Raw genomic sequence first — 13,937 nt, forward strand, 5'->3', positions numbered from 1 at the left:
TGATTATATCGTGAAAGACGTGACATGGTACAGCAATTACGTGTGTCACGTATTTATAGGTGAATTATATGGGGAAGTGATTAGACGCTCGAATTGAATAGCATTTCTAGCTATGATGGGGCAACGGTGTTAATTCCCATGTATCAGAAATTGTAATATGGCATTCACTATGTTACTATACTTACTAAAATAAGGAGCGAGCGTCGATAAAACCTGCCGCGTACGATCATTATGATTATGTTATCATAATTTGTATTATAAAGAATGAGCACTTAAATTACAGCGATCTTTATGCCTGGATCTTTACAACAGTCTGGATGGCTTTAAATTTGTGCTGTGCCAAAAACTGCCGCTCGCCTCAATTCTTCTTCACCTCAAAATCATGACGTCTAATAAAACTGGCACTAATTTTGCATCGCGCACACCTTAACCCCTTGACAAAGTGACCAAAACCGAACAACAAAAGTGCATCGCGCTTGACTTATTTAGTCAAGGCCGACTGGATAGCTAGATCGATTACTATATCGTAGTGCTATTGTTTTTCTTTAACAGGTCCAGTATATTGAGCGCACGTGCCGTAATTAATAGTGTGACATGTCTTGGATAGTTTTAATTGAGGACCGCTTAATGGTTTTAATTAAATCTTGACATACATTGTATGTAACATGTTGATTATATAATGAAGGACTGTACAAAATGCATCATTATAGATGCAGCACAAATGATGTAAACAACGATAAACTACTTCGTTGTCAATTCACGATTAAACTTCCAAAGACAAGAGAATCATAACACTCATAACAAGCATACTTTAAAATAAACCACGAATTAATTGAAAACACGACTTTTTAATTTCAATCTTTTTGAGGCTTAAGAAAACTACAATACTAGAAAACTATAATTTGACGACGCGGTTGGCGCAGTGGTAAAGTAACTGCCTACTGAGCCGACGGTCCCGGGTTCGATCCCCGGTCAGGGCAAATATTTGTGTGATGAACTCAATTATTTGTTCTTGGGTCTGGGTGTTATTATCTATATATGTATTTATTAAATATTATATTTTTCGTCGCCTAGTACCCACAACACAAGCCTTAATTGAGCTTACTGTGGGACTAGGTCGATTTGTGTAATAATGTCCTATAATATTTATTAATATCACTCCATCTCCATCTAAATAAACTCATGAAGGACACAAATAACAGACATTATTTGGCGGGATCGTTACGAAGCTGCTTATAATACTCTATTCTCCTCGCTTCGTATCCTGGTTCAATAGGGAGCACGTTCATTCAATTGAACCACTATTGTTATAAAATGGCTCCTAATTATGTAAATTATTGAGTTTGAATTCATTCATTTCCATAATTTGATTAATTCATTACCTACCACTTATAAAATATATTTAATTATCTATTTGCGTACTCATTGGCAATGTGTAACTGTATTAGCGAAAAATATGATATGCCGTTTTCCCTTTTATGTCACCGAATCTAATCTAATCTAATCTAAAATATGTATTACACACACACATAAACGCGCACGCACACACGCGCACACACACACACCCACACACACACACACACACACACACACACACACACACACATGTAGGTATATTTTAAATCCTAAATAACAATAAACTTATGTCGTCCTCGCTACCTAACCATAAACTTTTGAAATATGTGAAAGATATTTTATTTCTGTAATTGTATTTTGTTTCCGAGGGCGGGGACCTGGTGATCTGTGATACCGGTTAAAACCCATTTCAGACACCAGCTCCTCCAACTCCAGCTATGTTTTATAATTTTGTACGCATGTAGATCTTATGTGATTGGGAATTGTGAGGAGAAATAAATAAATGATTTGATTTGAATCACAGCATTGAATGTAGCGCGGCTTAAAAATAAACATAATAACTGGTCACTATATTTATACATTCAATAGGTTATATTAATACAATACCAATTTATTCAATCACTAGCTTCCGCCCGCGACTCCGTCCGCGCGGATGTCGGTCTTCGCGTGGATGGTTTATTTCTCCATTTTGAGACCTCTGACAATAACATCTTATAAATATCTATTGGACCCAATTCCCAAATACGGTTAGGCCTATAATAATACGCAACGTGTGTTCGCGGTTCTACGGAACAACGTCTATGGATAAAACTGAAAAATTAAGATTAATTTTTTTCTACGTATTTTTCCAGGATAAAAAGTATCCTATTTTACGCCCAGGATAATAAGGTATAATTATACCAAGTTTCATCGAAATCGAACCGCTAGTTTTCACGTGATGCCTTCACATACAGACAGACAGACAGACAGACAGACAGACAGACAGACAGACAGACAGACAGACAGACAGACAGACAGACAGATAGACAAAAATTTTTTTAATCACATATTTGGGTTTGGTATCGATCCAGTAACACCCCCTGGTATTTATTTTTTCAATATTTTCAATGTACAGAATTGACCCTTCTACAGATTTATTATATGTATAGATTGCTGTCGTCAAAAAAATTTCAGCAGATAGCACACAAAAAGTGCGAGGAAAGGCTCCTGTTCGATGGATATAAATTTAGCACGTGATAATAATAATAATTACAAGGACCTACTGCATATGTTTACAATTTGATGTTACCCCCGAAGCTTACACAAGTCGTGATAATCATTCACCGTACCGCAGAAATAGATTAAAGACATCTTAAAATTACCTCAACACCTAGTACTCGAATACCTCCGTGTTCCCAAAATACATTTACTCACAAACATTCACATCATTCGCTTTGAATCATAATAAGACATAAAAAACCAAATAAGTACGTACCTACCTACTTTATAAAAATGACGCGCTCATTCACCGTGAAATCAAAATTGTATCATCAAATGCCTACGTACAGTTCGTACAAATAGAAACGTCAGCAAATGCGACGCCTCGTTGAATATTAATAACGTTTTCAAAGTCATACCAACCCCAGCCCCAGTGTGTTGTAAAATATTCTGTGTATTAGTAAACATTTGAATTCGTGTATACCAAAGACGACTTCATGAGAAGATTGATAAAATAATCGTTACCTACCTAACTACGCTAGAACCAGCAACACCATTAATTTTTCACGTTATATTGGTTTGTGGTAAAAATAAGTGTGGTCAGTGGTTAGTAATTTATTTTTGCTGCATCGCAGAAAACAAATATAACGTTAGAAAATAAGAAGAAGCTTTAGAAAAAGGCATTCACTATAACAGAACTGGCGAAAGAATATGAAAGTAGCAATCGTTTCTAACACAAGCCATCGTAGCATATTTTTATTTGTAAGGTGAGAATGAAGTGTACGCGTATTCATTGATAGTGGAAATTCAGTAGAATCCTTAGGAATCCGTAAAAATGGCACATGCTAGTCGATAAGCCTCCTACACCATTAGCTGCTACTGCTACGATCACTCACTTGTTAGGCATCGCGGGGCAACAATCCTAAATATCAATCTTCATTTTCTACACATGCGTTTCAAATATGGACAAACGATCTTCGTATGTTTTGCTATGTTTGATATCACATATTTTTAACGTAGTTATATTATGTTGATGCAATACCCTTAAATTTACCGTGATAAAAATCTAACTATACTTTTTGAATCCAAATGTTATAAAATATTCTGAGATAAGAGCCTTAATAAGCAAAAAATGTTTATGTATCTGTGATCGTATGCTTGACTTACTTTAAAGTTTTCGAAACGCTTATGAAAGTGATTTGAAAACCGTTCATGTATTTCCTAAAAAAATATGAGCTAAGTAATAACGATTTGAAATACATTGAACGATCAAGTATTCAAATAATCTTCGCTTTGGAAACGTGTTTCAACTACCCATCGTAAACCTAGTACACAGAAGCTCACAGAGCTATAAAAACAAAATCGATAGCTTTCTCCAATAGCTGGCTAGCTTGTGCTGACGCCAAAAATAATTTTCAAGTTGAGAGCCCAAAGGATTCCAGTTATTAATTTAATTCCCATCGTGGCCGATGGCAAGGAGAGGAAGTTTCATAACGGTCGTTGGTTGAACTTTACCGTACCCACTGCACTAAGGCCGCCGCCACATTGGCTGACTATAAAGCGCTATAAACTAGTAAATATTGGTTAACTTTAAGCTGTGATGTGCTCATTGTTGAGCCAATAATGGAAATAAATGAGAATGAAAACAATACGTTGCAATGAAAAATGTAAGTTTGAAATAATTGAACACCACCTACGCCACCTTGAAATAAATTATTTTGCGTTGTTATAATATAATTATGCTACTGGTATTATTAATTATTCTTCTTTACTAATAAGAAAACAATCAACAGTTATATATTGTGGTTATATTCTCTTTTATTTTAAACAAGATAATACAAAACATTATAGCACTGTTCGATTAAGAGACAATACGCGTCAACGTGAACGCGCCCTTCCACGTTCATATTCTTTTATTTCAAGGGACACAATCAAACTGAACAAATTTTCTCTCACAAGATTCTCGTAGCGGGGAACTCAAATGAACATTTCTTACATTTTTAAAATAATTTTCGTTTCATTCGTGACATTTCCCGTCGTGTTCTTTAATTCCTTCCGCTTTAATTTCATAATGATTCACAGAAATTAACTTTGTAATTAGTTATACTAACGGAGCAACAGAGATCTAACAAATTGCCTTTGCTTTGACTAGAAATTTTAATAAGGAATAAATCGAGAAAACTATTCAAGGGCATACAGTGTAATTTGAATATTTCATGTGATTTATGTTTTTGTTATTGCAAATTTCAGTTACAATTATAATAATATCTAGAATTATAATAAGGACTATTTGTTTATAATTATTATAGTCATAACCATACTACGTCTTCTTATTCTAATACACTAGTTACGCAGTTCGATAAGATATTTTGTGTTAATTATTTTTTATAAGTATTATAAGTACACAAGCATTTTGCAATAATTTATAATATTGCATAAACTGCAGTTTAAGTTCAATGAACTAAATGATAAATGTGGAATACTTAGGTATATATCAGTTATAACATATTTTTATAATTAACAAATTAATTTACGACTTTCATAAGCACTTTCTCTTGTTTTTAATTCGGCTATTCGCTATGGATATTTTAGTCGTAAAATGTTAATTTTAAACCACCATTTCAATTTGCATAATTTATGATATTTACTAAATTAGAAATTGGTGATAGCTGATATAGAGAAAACTAGTAGGTATTTATGATATTATGCAAAAATCATTAATATCCATACAAAGACTATAAATGCGAAAATAATTCCGCCTGCCTGTCTGTCTCTTCTTCACACAAAGAACCTGAGGAAGATCATATCCCAGGTTTTATCTCGGAAATCCCAAGAGAACGGTAACTATGCGACTTTTTCTTTGACTAACTTGGAGTTGGAAAGCTACTCGTAAACTTGCAAGCATACAAATATTAAAGGAATTCGCTTAGTGATGATGCATTTCTCAGCCGTCATCAAATTTATATAGAAATTGGCACAAGAATCTCAAAATATATATATGTATTAAATGCGGATGTTTTCACAAAGGCTCTGAAGTATTCAAATGAAGTACCGAACACACTGTAAACATGAATTTTAGGTTGGGTTTGAGACTTTGGCAAAAGTTTTTTTGAGAGGATTTCAAACATGATATTAAAATATTAAGTAGATCAGTCAATAGTTCACCGTACCTACACGTCTATAAGGTAGACGTGTAGGTACGGCCTTGGTTTACTTAGTTTTTCGCTCTAGTTGTGAAATTTCAATTAATATCTGGTTTATCGAGATTAAGAACTTCTATTCGCTCAAAAATTTTATATATTACATAGATCTTAAGTGATATTATTAACACCGGAATATGTACTACACGCAAGTTTATAAATTATGTAGTATGCAATGTAATCTAATTGAATATGATTGAAACGTGTATTCAATTGTGTAACGAAATCAATACTAAACAGTTATATTACAATACTTAAACATGATGTTTTATAACGCGGTTCACATAATAAAATCGATCATTCGAAACATCAACATAATATATTCATTTTGCTCTTTCATTTCCTTGTTTATTTATCATACAAACAAGTATGTCATATCCTACTTTAATATATACGTATATGTATATCAATCTTCTACAATATCGTCCACTTATCCTTTCATATGTATTATTTATTTAAAGACTAGCGGTCCGCCCCGGCTTCGCCCGTGGTACATATTTCGCAATAAAAGGTAGGCTATGTCCTTTCTCGGGTATCAAAATATCTCCATACCAAATTTCATGCAAATTGGTTCAGTAGTTAGTTTAGGCGTGATTGAGTAACAGACAGACAGACAGACAGAGTTACTTTCGCATTTATAATATTAGTATGGATGTAACTATATGAAAAAAATTAATAAGCATAGGCACTATTGGAATGATAGTACATGGATGGAAACTGTCAAATACCTATCACAACCAGACTAGGAACAATTTTCTCATTACAGTAGAAAGGTAATTTCATTATTCGTTAGTACCAAACAGACGAATCAATTTCTATGAAATTACAATATGAAGAGAAGCATTTTTACGCAATATAATCTACTAGCTTTCCGCCTGCGGCTCCGCCCGCGTTTTCAAAGAAAAACCCGCATAGTTCCCGTTCCCATGGGATTTCCGGGATAAAACCTAGCCTATGTTACTCGTGGATAATGTAGATTTCGAATGGTGAAAGAATTTTTAAAATCGGTCCAGTAGTTTATAAGCCTATTCATTACAATCAAACAAACAAACAAAGTTTTCCTCTTTATAATATTAGTGTAGATGAACAAATCTCCACTCTCGATTTCAAAGGTAAGAACATATTATTATAACCCTATACCAACATAAATATTCCCAGTTCCACAAATGACGGGATAATTTCAAGTTTAACCTTATAAGATCTACTCAGACTGTTTGACATCATTTATTTTGGCCGCGTAATCCCTGGAACGTGTAGCTCGTATTATGCTAATGTATGACTACCTTGAAAGCGATACAAAATGTCGTATAATTTTTGTTTTCATAAATATACCGGAGATGAGAGAGATCTTGAGATGGATCTTGGATTATGTAAGGGGTCACGATTTGACATTTGGAGTTTTTATTTATTAACGCCGATGGAATACATTAGGCCCGTTTGAATTAACGATTTGAAAACCATGAATATTGATACGACGTGAATATTTAATAGAAATAAAGGTTATCGTGGAAATCGAAAGTGATACATATTTTATTCATATTATTTCAAGAGCATATTTGACATGTTTCGGACGGTATTGATCTACGACCTACGAGTTGTGAATATTAATGATATCTAATTATATCCAGATATTTTGGTATAAATCGCCATCCGTAATAACACTTTACAAGATTCACATCCACTCAAGCAAAAAATACATACCTATAAGTATATTAAGAAGAGCTGGAACGTCAACACATTTACACATTGCACATGTTAGGCCGGGAGATACTGACACAAAATTTCGGGTCATTTGTAACAGGATGGCGGTCTAGAGGGGTCTTACTTATCCGACGAGTGTGACTTACGCCCACGCGACTAGTCCGCCGACACCAGCGTTCTGACCATCATTTTTCTTTTTGTCATTGCGTAATAAGACCTCTGTAGAACCGCCATTCTGTTACAAATGACCCGAAATTTTGTGTCAGTATCTCCCGGCCTATGTATGTGTCATATTTTGCAATTGTTTATAAATACAGGGTGATATAATTGGTGTAGTACGAATATCTAAGAATTATATACTATTTTACAGTATTTAATAAAATCATTTAATTTTTTGTTCATTTTCATTAGAAATGTCAATTTTTCTCACCAAGGTGGAAATTTGGATGATAAGGATCTTATTAGAAAAATATAAATTTTGACTAAAATCGGCATTTTTTTTTTTTCAAAAATCAAATTACTAATTAATAATCAGAGTTATCACCATTTACATTAATTTACAAACGATATCGGTTGTTCTTACTTAAAATTGAATACCAATGTCTTATTGCGGTATGTGTTCTTTGGAAGTGTTCGTAAAGTTGTTGATCCGTAATTAAATTTTGCGGAAAATCTTTTAGAGCGCTTAGTTGTGACTTATCCTAAGCATATTCAATAGAATTAAAAGACGAGCGAATATGCAAGCCAGTCTAAAACTTGAATATTTTCTAAAATGAAACTAGAGTCGCATTTATTTTTGAACATACTGTAAGTGAAATTGCATAAGTGTGAGTACTGTGAACATGCCAGCTTTGCTTAATTGACCGATACCTGACTTTGATTCAAAACTTTCGTTGAAAAATCAAAACTATTTTCGTAATAATGAATTAAAAAGTTACAGTTTCAAACACATAATTGATAATTGATATAGATTTTATAATCTTCAGAAGCTTGCCGGAAAATTCCCACCAAACCTCAAAGTTATTGCAAAAAATTAGGAGTTGTTAAACCAATTATAATAACTGCAAAGATTACCTTTAACAGCGTTATAAAGAAATTCTTATGAGATGCACGCGGATGCAATTACGTGCTGAATATTCATGCATGACTTCATATAAATATTTCTTACTGTTGTGTTGCGCAACTAAAGGCTCCTACAGACGTACCGACGTATGGTGACACAGAAGGGGCAGCATTCCTTTTAAATATATTATGTTTAAGAAGAAGCTTTCCAAAATGAAGGATGAATATTGTACCTTTAAAATTTTTAACCGACTTCAAAAATGGAGGAGGAAAATCGTCTGTATTTTTTGTCAACCGAGCTACTGCATATAAAATTAAAGGATACAGTTAGTATTGCATTGTCTCTTTCAGTACAGTAACTGTTCAAATGCAAATTCCTTGTCTTGTTACACTTCTCCATATTAGTACTAACTGCAGTTCTCAACTTTCAAGGATACGAATACGCCGCTTTTCGCACTTTCAATTGTAACATTTTAGAAAGTAATTGAACTGTTCCACAAATTTTATTATGTTCCGTATTTCATTCTAAATAGCCCAAAATACCTAAAGGTGAAAAGTGCATTTAAGTAAAAACTAGAACAAAAAACAAAGACCAGCTAACCAATAATTTATTAATTAAAATTAGCATATATTATATTTAAATACATAATTGGCCTTCATAAAAAAATAAATAGCCAAGCAGCATATCAGTCACATGTCATAAATTAATATTATATTCAAACAAGTTGCAATTAAAATCTAGAACGTATTCATTAAGAGTTACGCATTCCTACCATAGATACATGAAATATTTTAAGCAACTAGTGATTTTATCTAATCCTTTCTGCGATTGATTGGCGCTCCGATATACATCTCAAACAAAATAAGCAAACAATGGTCACGCAGTATTTCGATGACTCGAAGCCACGATAGCTTTTATTCCATTTAGACGTTTACTCAAACAAATCCTATTCAAAGGTTGTTAGTTGTTACGTCACGAAGAAGCACGATGCAACCGCCGACCTTTACTGTGCCTTCACGTCCGGGTCAATGATGGCATTCTTTGTATATGAATAATAAGCCAGCCCGAGAGCTTTATGAAATATAAATTTAATTCAATTAAATTTAATACAATAAAATAAAAATTTAAAGCGAATTTTACTCAATTATTGGGAAAGTAAATGAAAATATTATACCTATGAATCGTTCTTAGTCCAACTAGGAACACTATTAACTTCTAGGAAAAATAACGCATACATACCAACCGAGATAACAGTTCAAAGTATACTATAGTAGTATAGAAGGTATATATGATCACGATTTATCAAACTGACTCAGTGCACATTCACGACATTTTATATGGTACATAAAAAGCTTACAAAGAATCCAATGACACAAATCATTAGGTTATATCCTGCAAGCTAGTGTCGGTGTTTGCGAAGCGAGCGCAATTTGTTTTAATCTCCGGAAACATATAATAGTAGCTATAAATAATTACTCTATGTACCTTTGAAGCTGTGAAGTGATAGGCTTTCGATGGTTCTATAAATCAGGGTGACGAGCGCGTATCTGTAAAAGAAGAAACACTTTAAAGTTTAGTTCATCATCATCATCATCATCAGCCCATATACGTTCCCACTGCTGGGACACGGGCCTCCTATGAGGGTACAGGCCATAATCCACCACGCTGGCCAAGTGCGTGTTGGCGGATGACACGTCATGTCGTCGAACTTTTTAATTCTTCGATATGTCGGTTTCCTCACGATGTTTTCCTTCACCGTTCGAGCAGTGGTGATGTTACAACATGCGCAGATAAATTGAATAATCAATTTATTTCCTGCGCGCTCGCCTGGTCTCGAACCCCGGACTTATCGATTTCAAGTCCGAGGTCTCACCACTGAGCCACCACTGCTCTTAAAGTTTAGTTACCAAAAAAAAAAACAAAGTAAGTAAAGTAAAGTTTAGTTACCAAAAAAAACCATAATTAAAGATTTGTAGACATTTCCCAAAACTTTATCTAATAAAACTTGTTTTGTAGCAACTGGATAACACACTCAACAATTATAAATATAAAACATTCCGACATATAGCCTCATGATATTTAACTAAAATAAATATTTAACATTCGATTAATAATGTTAGAAATATGTTTGAGGTCATTTACGCTTTAGAACGTACACAGAATATTTTAAGTAGATATTATTATGTATAGAAAAAAAATTACATCCTGTCTCCTTTTTATTTCTTAACCTTTAAACATACTGGATCCAGAATGCAGAAGAGCATAAAGTTTTATAAAATGCATGCATACCACTAACTAGTTTATAAAAGGGCGGATGGTATAGGTACATGTAATTATTATTAAAACTTGTTATATGGGTGATAAAAATAACATACACATCCGCTTTAGATAATTAATTTCCAACGTCGAGGTATATAGTTAGTCATTTCATTATGATAATTTTGATTGGAATAATAACGATAACATAATTCACATTTCATTTTCTAGAACCATGCACATTTTGACGGTGTGGATTTAGTAAGAATTGTTTATCATTGTTCAAAGTAATTTGTAATTTTCTCACACCAACTCCATTCATATATCTACTATCTGGATCTACAATGACCTCGTTAATTAAACCGAACTAGAATATTTAATACACAGGATTATCATTTCCAATCGTACAAAATCTAAATACAATAGCATTAACGTGATCAAGCAATCATACATTTCGCGGAATAAGCCAACCTGGGAGACGTTTTCTCAGTATAGCTTCAATCTCTTCCTAAAAAACAAATGAATAAACCGCACCGTAATCTGCACAATAGAAAACATGTCTTTCAATAAGCAAGGAGGAAATAAAACAATCGTCGCATCCTTACATAATTCGTTAGACGAGCATCATGTTCTCGCGAAATACGTGATCACACGCGCCATGGGATTTATTGCTAAGGCGGAAAAAATATCGTCTAGATTACGTAGACGCACTGCGTATATTGCTTGTTAGTTACCTACGTAGTTACGCACGTATCCCACTCCGAGTGTTAAATTGAAAAATGTACAGAAGAGTTAACATCTGTCAATGACAGCAACGAAACGTACTTAGCTATTTCGCACGATACAGATGGAACAAAATTAATTGTGCTCGTACGTCAAATACGTGGAAACGCGCTTGTGTTATAAAGAAAGATAATTTCTCTGATATTGACCGTGTTGTGGGCAAAATATTAGTTCAGGATACATCGCCCATTTTTGCAAGTGACTACTATCAAGCTGATTTTCCGTTTGTAGCATTATTTTGATGAGACACCGAATAATTTCGTGTACGAAACTCTCGATTGTGGTAGCTAACAGAGATAACAAGGATAAATTTTTTTGATTTGATGGTTCTCAAATATTTATTACGCAATTTGTAGGACAATATGTCTGTTGAATTATTTAAACATTAACTAAGTGAAAACAAAAAAATCAGCTTGTTAGTAATCATTTATGATGACCTCGTTATCGATACACTTTGGAAAGGGGGACTCTTTGAACAAACCATAGATTTTGTAGGACAAATATTTTTTCGAATAATTTAGGTAATTATCTTGAGATTGAACAAAAAAAAATTCAGTTAGTAATAAATATTTGAGAACCATCAAATCAAAAATTTTTATCCTTGTTATCTCTGTTAGTTACCACAATCGAGACTTTCGTACACGAAATTATTGGGCGTCTCATCAAAATAAAGCTACAAACGGAAAATTAGCTTGATAGTAGTCACTTGCAAAAATGGGCGATGTATCCTGAACTATATGGAATAACGTAGAAGCTTTCTTTAACGTTATCATCATTAAAATTTGATCAGTAGATACAAGTATATAAAGTAGGTTATTTGTCGATGAAAATATAAAATATCAATTGTAAATCGACATTACAACGTCTAGGAATAATACTAACACTACTGTTAAAATTACTCTTACACTCAGCAAATATATTTCACCTACAAAACCAATCTACGAAAAAAAAAAACACACACAGCAAAATAAAGTTGCCATTTCCACTTTTATAATTCTATACAACGTGATTCGTACACGCTAACGAAGTGTCACAAGTGGTTATTTAATCATTAATAAGGTTACACTCCTGTTCGTTTTCATGAAAGAAATTGTAACAAATGCGTTCCTTACGGGTCAGCGAGTCACGACACGCGCAAATGTGGGTCAAGTGTGCCAAGTCGATACACTGACTGTCTAGTAAGCCCATTTCGTTTTATAACAAATAAATTGCGAATAACATTCCGAATTGCGCGCGTGTAATGAATGCGAAAGTATCATTGCGTAGAAATCAGAACGTAGGCGTTTTTATTTATGTGAGATGGCATGATTTTGAAAGGTTTTTCCTTGAACTTCATTAGGAGTTTATTATGGTGAATGCTATTGGTTTTTAACAGCAAACATTCTACAAGCAAACGATGTTTACAATAGACGTATAAACCCATTAACAATCCCATACAGCACAAGTTAATAACGCTATTTCAAGCGACGACAGCGCATCAAAAAATTAATAACTCACGAAAGAAGCCAAGCCGTACCTTTTCAAATAGGAATGGCGGACCAATAACGTATCGGAGTATCATCAGTGAATTGTAGAGGACACGAAAGGTCACAGTTGAGGCGAAAGCACCGACTTTCGCTGCACGATGACTCGGCCAAGTCGCGCCAAGCCTTAATGTCATAGATGAGCGACCGATGAGAGCTTTGACGTATAATTTGTACCAAATCATTATTCACTTTCAAACGCTCTTCCTATTTCTTAATTCGATTGTGTCGGTTCTTATGTGCGGTTTTAATGAACGATTTTCCCAGGGACGTTATCAACTGTGTTAATTGTCAGGTTTTTTTTTTGTTGTTAATTTATTTCAATATCTGAACAATACGTATTTGTGAATATTTTTTGGTAGATATTTGTATTTTTTAAATATAAAACTTAATGAATTTTTTTTTCATGGCATTTAAAACGATAATCATTACGAAATGAATATTTAAACGAATATTTAAATGCATTTAATTCAATTAAATATTTAAGAATTAAAACAAGACATCGTCTACGTCTAAAAAATAAGAAAAAAACTTTTATTTGGCATTCATGCAGATTGCAGTTACGAAGAGAAGACACGATATCTGCTATACCGTAGGGAACTGTAAAAGTTACAAACCAACTTTGACTTCATTCACATACCTTCTTAGACAAAGCAAGTTTGGCAAACTTTTATCGTTATGAAAATATAATATTATCTCAACTTTAAACACCGCTTTTTATTATCCCACGCGCTCAGTAGAGCAAAAACGGATTGACCGATTTAATAAAATCGTGCCATTGTACTCTCTTATTTAAATGGCTTCTATTAAATCGGATTCTCTGAGGAGACACTTCAATAGCTTACTTCCTATAATGAA

General features: G+C 33.6%; 1 protein-coding gene across 5 annotated transcripts in view; it reads right to left on the reverse strand.

Annotated features, from left to right (window-relative positions):
* Window positions 1-13,937, reverse strand: part of LOC123696481 (putative polypeptide N-acetylgalactosaminyltransferase 9) — a 105,611-nt gene that overhangs the window by 59,011 nt on the left and 32,663 nt on the right. For all 5 annotated transcript variants that reach the window (XM_045642662.1, XM_045642665.1, XM_045642664.1 and 2 more), the window contains exon 2: window positions 10,003-10,064. The gene's annotated coding sequence lies outside the window, so the exon portion shown is untranslated. The remainder of the gene's footprint in view (window positions 1-10,002; window positions 10,065-13,937) is intronic.

Source organism: Colias croceus, chromosome 12 (assembly GCF_905220415.1).
Source record: "Colias croceus chromosome 12, ilColCroc2.1".
Lineage (NCBI taxonomy): Eukaryota > Metazoa > Arthropoda > Insecta > Lepidoptera > Pieridae > Colias > Colias croceus.